The following is a 7,580-nucleotide window of genomic DNA, read 5'->3' on the forward strand; positions in this document are numbered from 1 at the left end:
GGTTTGCGTTGTAAAAATTCGTGTAAGTCATTTAACTTGACAATTTAATGAATCACATTTTTCGTTTTCTCGTCGATGTCAAACGAAGCAAAAACCGACTTCGGAAATTTAAAATGTAAAAACGTTACGTTTCCGGGACTCGGGAGTCAACTTTTACTATGTCGTTCGTCTCTGAAAACTTCTTTCACGGAAGTTGTAGAGCTCGTCGATACGAGTTCGTGGACACGTCACAGACCTTAATTGGACATCGTATGTGGAAGTTATAATCGACTCAAGTTGGTTTCCGATTTTGAAAATGGTATAAAATGAGATTTTTGGAAAACCCTAGTTTCCAAAACAAGAAACTCTCTCTCTCCATCTCTCTCTCCATCTCTCTCTCCATCTCTCTCTCTCTCTCTCTCTCTCACCCTGCAGCCTCTCTCCCTTCGCCTCTCCTCTCACCGGCGATCTCCCTCCACCGACCACCATGCACGACACCGCCGGTGTCATTGGAACCGCACGGCCACGACGCATCGACCAGCGGAACTCCAGCAGCGCCAACGAAGCACAACATCGGCTCTGTCGATCTCGACGTCACAGGAGCTCAGGCACATGACTGCGAGCCCTCCCTCCTCCTCCTCGACAAGATTCCACCGGAGGTGAGGCTCAAATCGAGGTGCAGCGGCTCCGATCTCCTCTCCTCGATCCGAGACATTCTGGCGGCGATTGCGGCAGTTTCCGGCCGGTTCTGGACAAGCTGAAGGTACGGTTGTGATCTCCTCCTCATGATCTTCATTTTTCATGTTGGATGTGTATCGTTTTGATGGGTTTAGCCGGAGGTGGTGGAGTGGCACGTGTCGCCATCTGTGGCAGCGCGCGAGGGCGAGTGGGGAGGTGTAGAGGCATAATTAGGCCGTGGAAGGGAGGAGGAGAGGAAATGAGTGGGTCTTGGGTGGTCGTCGTCTGGAGGAGGCGCGTGAGCCCCACGCGCTGTTATTGTGGGCGACGCGTGAGCGCCACGCGCGGCTGCCGGAGGGTGGCTCGTGAACAGTGTTTTCGAACAGTAGTTTTTGTTAAAAAAGTTATTTTTGTACAGTAAAAATGTAAAATTAATTTCTTTACATTAAATGTAAAAAGTAATTACGTAAAAACCGTAATTTGCTGAACAGTAAACAGTAGTACTGATTCGGCATCTGAGGTTTTACGTAACGTTTCTAACCACTTTATTATACAACTAGGTGGTCGACAAAACAAGTGAAGGATTTGCTTTCGGTATTATGGAAATTATGCTCAGGAAAATAAGGTGAGTAAATCTCACTATGACAAATCTACCCTTGACAGAGATTCATATTTACGTTTTATTTAAAAGACTGAAATATGATATGTATATGATATAGTGGGTTGTGTATGTGTATAAATGGTAAATACGATACATATGTAACGACCCCGAAATTATGAGCATAAAAACTCAAAATTTCAAAGTCGTTAAACACCAAACAATCTCAATGAAATTGAAATCATTTAAAATGCCACAGCGGATCATCTCTGAGTTCAAAATACAACTCAGTCAAACCGATTATTACAAACCAAATTATAATTCAACATTATAACAAATGGAAATGTATAATCCTCACAACAACCTCACAAGATAGTCACACAAAATCCTCACACAAGCTGGAGATAAATAACTTCAAGTCCTCTGAGCGGTCCGTCAATTCCCGCTAATCCACACCTGCGGAGTTATCCACTACACCATCGAATTGGTGCACCGGGATTGTAAACACAAACCCGGTAAGCTTTACAGCTCGTATGAGTAAAGTGAAAATATAACTCGCATATTAATATATATATATACGAAAATCCACAAATCAAACAAATATAAATGCACTCATGAGTCAATGGACGGCCCATCTGGTTGTCCCAAAGAAATATGAAAAAAAGCGCTCATGAGAAATTAAGTAACCCTTCTGGTTACCCAAATGCATTTATAATACGGGTACCAAGAACGCTGGTACACATCTGTTACCCCTCTCGTAATACACCGCCGATATTGGATAGCCACCCGCTACCCAACATCCAAAAAAATCTGAGTACCCATGAGCAGATAACCACCCGTTACCTCACATGCAGTACTACGGCAGACAGACTAGAGCTCTAACTGTATCGTAACTTTCGCCCGGCCAAAGGATAGGTTCCGACTTGCCAACACGTACAATAATCTCACATCATATTGTACCAAATCAAGTCCGAAGACAAATCAACATTTTAACAATCTCAATGTTAAAATCACGTACAATAATCTCACATCATATTGTACCAAAAATCAAGTCCGAAGACAAATCAACATTTTAACAATCTCCATGTTAAAATCACGTACAATAATCTCACATCATATTGTACAAATCAAAATCACATGCTCGATATATAAATCTCGTCATCAAAATGACATAAATCACGATAAAATCATAACAGTATATTATATAGTAAACTATATATATATATGTACATATTTATCATTTATACAATATATATATAATCCATTATATCATATACATGTCATATTTCATAAACACGTCCGAAGACAAAACTCATTCGAAAACAAAACTCGTCCGAAGACAAAATGTTTTAACAAACACCATGTTAAAACCACGTACAATAATCACATCTCATATTGTACAAATTAAATCACATGCTCAATATTTAATTCTCGTCATCGAAATGACCAATTCCAATGAATTTATAACAGTATATAATATAGCAAACTATATATATATTTACTTATTACTATTTATACAATATATATATAATCCACTATATCGTATACATGTCGTAATTCAATATTAAAAACTCTTGTAAAATCTTGAATCTCCGCAAGGGTAGATTCGTAAATATGTGAGATTTTACTCACATTCTTTCCTGCGTGCAACTTCCACGACCCTGAAAGTAATTTCCTCACTCGTTTTGTCAGTCACCTAATAGCACGATAAATGCTTAGAAAATGATACTTAAAATATCAGGTGACGAGTTCAGCACAGCTAAATGTTGTTCATAAAACATTGTTCACGGGAACACTGTTCATGTTACTAATCACTGTTTTTACTAAACCACTGTTCACAGTTACTGGTTTACCAAAACACTGTTCATAGTACTGATTTACCACGCACTGTTCACATTTACTGTTACATATCACTATTCACAGTTACTGTTACATATCACTATTCATGTGGAGTTACTATTCACAGTTACTATTCATTCGGCGTTACTGTTCACCGGCCGCCACCAATCATCACCAAATTTCACCACCACAACCTAAACAACATTTTCAACAAATTCCTAGTTGACACCAAGGTCTAAATCCGAGTCTAAACAGTCCAAACAACGAAGAACATAAAATCGGCACTATTCACAAACCCTAGAAATTGAAATTTTGATTCGGGTACTTACACTTCGATTTGGCTCGATTCCTTTTGTGGGAATGTTGCTGGGACTGAGACAAGCAAAATCCCCAAGAATCTCGAGCCATGCTGGCCGGAGGAGGCGCCGCCGCCACAACAGTAACTTTCGGCGGTTGCTACACCGTGTGTGGTTGTCGCCGGAGTACAAGGCGTAGCCCAAAAGATGGAGCTCGTCGAGCCCGTCAGTTTGATAGGTGGCACGACACGAGGCGACGTCGGATGGTGGAGAAATCGGTCGGAGAAGGTTTTTGGGTCGGGTGAACAGTACCCGAGCTGATTTTTAGAAAAAATCTGATTTTCTGATTTTTAATCTCTTTTCCTTCCTTTTATACTATTTAAATCGGAAACAAACTTCCGACGTGAATAACTTTCGCGTCTGACGTCCGATTCGAATGCATGACATGTCCACGAATTCGTATCGATGAGCTCTACGACTTTCGTGAAGGATGTTTTCGCAACCGAGTGACGGAATAAAAGTCGATCTATACGTTGCGGTAACGTTACGTTTTCTAATTAAACGATCCGAGAACGTTTCCGTTTTCGTTTCGAAATGTCGCAAACCTCCAATTGTCGTCTTGAATTAATTTCACAAGTTTAACACTTTGAAAATACTCGACATTTAGTTTCTAAAAATTTGGGTTATTACATTCTACCCCCTTTAAAAGGAATTTCGTCCCGAAATTCAAGTTCACTCAATAAACAACCGTGGGTATCTCGTCTTCATATCCGACCCTAGCTTCCATGATGCATCACCTTCATCATGATGGCTCTACAATACCTTGACTAGCTCCACTTCCTTTCTCCAAAGCTTCTTTGTGGATCTATTCAAAATACAAACCGGCTCAAAACAAAAGTGGTATTTTCCTTCACCTCAATGGTGTTATGATCGATCACATATGCGACACATCAGGATCATACTTCCTCAACATGGAAATGTAGAAGACATTGTGAACGTCCGACATGCTAGTAGGCAAGGCTAGTTTTCCCACCTTCTCGAGAATCTCAAAGGCCCAACATACCTCGGCCAACTTTTCTTTCTTGTTAAATCTCACTACACCCAACTTTGGCCCAACAGATAGGTGATCGACATGGTCTACCTTAAGTGCCTCATAGGGTACCATGCCGATGCTGGAATGGTAACTGTCGTTGTAGGCGAACTCAATCAATCTCAAATGATTTCACAGCTATCTTAAAATCCAGCATACAAGCTCTCAACCTATCTTCCGTTACCTCAAACTTCCTCCATCAGACAATCTGTCACATGTCCTAACAATAATAGTCGCATGTGAGCTACTCAAAATATAATCATCCTCCCAAAACATAATGATGTTTTCAGCATGGAGGCGTCGACGCCCTCTTTTGTCTAGTTCACCACTCTCTTGCGATTTGACAGACTATCCTCACGTCATGAGTTAGCTCCTACCACTAAGCATTGTCAAAACTCTCAACATCTAACATGAGTCAAATCGATTATTAACACATGCCTACTACTTTCATCACACATAGTGGTTTTCAAATAAACGTGTTTTATCACGCAATACCTTCATGACTTCACCACAATGCATTGCTAGAATAACGAACCTACCATTCCTTCCAATCAACAAAATAATCTCCTTTCATGATCATCTTATTATAACCATAAAAAGTTGTCGTGCATGATACCCACTCAAGTACCATATTTGTATCGGCAACACGATAAAGAAATCTTAACTCATTGAGTTCACAACCACCACAGAACACCACATTGGATTAAGAATTACTCTCAAAAATTTCACCAGAGAATCGACTAATATACGCACAAGGCAGTAGAGAACCTCTACCGCCACCACAAGAGTGACGCATCACGCATCCCATCACACTCACCAAAAACTTACCGTCGAAAATTAATTACAACTTCTTGCTTCCATGAGTGGTATGCCACAATTTGGGGTTCAGACAAAGAATGTATTTATCTCACAACGGTGGAACATGAAAATTAGGTGAACTTTACAGCGCAAAATCCAACACGACCACAACTGAGATATACTTTACCCCCTGGTTCATACATGCCTCAAATGCATGACATACGGTCCCACACAAATGCCCCAGTGCATCATCTAAGATATTGGTTTCTCCCACCGTTGTAGTACTAATAAGTTTAGTAATTACTTCAACAGAACCCGAGATTAGGTACACCATCTCCTCAAAACTAACCCAAAATGATCGCTATACCACCACTCTAAACAGTTGTTTCTTTACTTTCATTAAGAACTCTCATGGCCAACGCATTCGGCCAAAATAACTTCTCTGCAAGCAGTAATATAATTGAGTACTCTTTATTGTAAAATTTATCCCTTGTTGAACACTTCAGTCAACTTCTCCTTATCCAACAATAAACAATCTGATGCATAGAGGAAAAGAACCTCTAAGTCTCCAACATTAACGCCACTTGCACTTGAAAAGAAAATTTAGTCCTCAACCATTTCTTTACCAGTTAGAAGGTACTTGTCACGACCAAATCGTTAAAACATCATTAAGCTAAGATCATCTCATACCTTACCTTCAATAGAGTTACTTCACCACCATTGCGTCTCATTTGGACCTGTGGCATTGTGAAGTTCCAATCCCCAACACCAAAATAATTAAATCCTGGAAGCTCAGCGTTCTCATTGAAATGCTCATCTAGCAAATAATTAATTCATATCGCCACATTGAGATTTCTCCATCACCTTATATTTCTTGCTCACCCAAGGACAATGCGTAACATCAATTTCTTGTTCATATTACTAATCACTGTTCACAGTTACTGTTTTACCAAAACACTGTTCATAGTACTGTTTTACCACACCACTGTTCACATTTACTGTTACAGATCACTATTCACAGTTACTGTTACAGATCACTATTCATGCGGAGTTACTATTCACAGTTACTATTCGTTCGGCGTTACTGTTCACCGACCGCCACCAATCATCACCAAATTTCACCACCACAACCTAAACAACATTTCCAACAACTTCCTAGTTGACACCAAGGTCTAAATCCGAGTCTAAACAGTCCAAACAACGAAGAACATAAAATCGGCACTATTCTCAAACCCTAGAAAATTGAAATTTTGATTCGGGTACTTACACTTCGATTTGGCTCGATTCCTTTTGTGGGAATGTTGCTGGGACTGAGACAAGCAAAACCCCCCAAGAATCTCGAGCCATGGTGGCCGGAGGAGGCGGCGCCGCCGCAGCAGTAACTTCCGGCGGTTGCTACACCGTGTGTGGTTGTCGCCGGAGTGCAAGGCGTAGCCCAAAAGATGGAGCTCGTCGAGCCCGTCACTTTGATAGGTGGCACGACACGAGGCGACGTCGGATGGTGGAAAAATCGGCCGGAGAAGGTTTTTGGGTCGGGTGAACAGTACCCGAGCTCGAGTGAACAGTACCCGAGCTGATTTTTAGAAAAAATCTGATTTTCTGATTTTTAATCTCCTCTCCTTCCTTTTATACTATTTCCAAAATCGGAAACGAACTTCCGACGTTAATAACTTTCGCGTCCGATATCCGATTCGAACGCATGACATGTCCACGAATTCGTATCGATGAGCTCTACGACTTTCGTGAAGGAAGTTTTCACAACCGAGCGACGGAATAAAAGTCGATCTATACGTTGCGGTAACGTTACGTTTTCTAATTAAACGATCCGAGAACATTTTCGTTTTCGTTTCGAAATGTCGCAAACCTCCAATTGTCGTCTTGAATTAATTTCACAAGTTTAACACTTTGAAAATACTCGACATTTAGTTTCTAAAAATTCGGGTTATTACAACATATATATGAGTTGCTATATTATATACTGTCACATTCTTATTTCCAATGAGGTTTTATTTTAGCACCAATATTTATTTTATTTGAACAAGAGTCGTTTGGTTGCTGTACAATAACATGTGAGGATTGTATTGTACGTGGTTTTAACTTTAAGTCATGTTAAAACGTTTTTTTTTTCCTGTCTTCGGATGTGTTGGCAGTATCAGAACCAAGCCTTAGTCGGGTGACAGTTACGATTCAGTTAGAGCTCTAGTATGTCTGCTGGTGTACTGCATGAGGGGTAACAAATGGGTTACCTGGATCTCATGAGTACCCATATTTTTGTGATATTGGGTGACATATAGGTTGCCCA

The 7,580-nt window shown here is 40.5% G+C and overlaps 1 long non-coding RNA gene across 1 annotated transcript; it reads right to left on the reverse strand.

Annotated features, from left to right (window-relative positions):
- Nucleotides 1–1,490: 1,490 nt before the first annotated feature.
- Nucleotides 1,491–6,714, reverse strand: LOC126791224 (uncharacterized). The gene is made up of 3 exons (XR_007671801.1): nt 6,546–6,714; nt 2,888–2,951; nt 1,491–1,726 (listed from the first exon to the last, which is right to left on the reverse strand). It is a non-coding gene; the product is annotated as an uncharacterized LOC126791224 (long non-coding RNA).
- Nucleotides 6,715–7,580: the final 866 nt, after the last annotated feature.

Source organism: Argentina anserina, chromosome 4, assembly GCF_933775445.1.
Source record: "Argentina anserina chromosome 4, drPotAnse1.1, whole genome shotgun sequence".
NCBI lineage: Eukaryota > Viridiplantae > Streptophyta > Magnoliopsida > Rosales > Rosaceae > Argentina > Argentina anserina.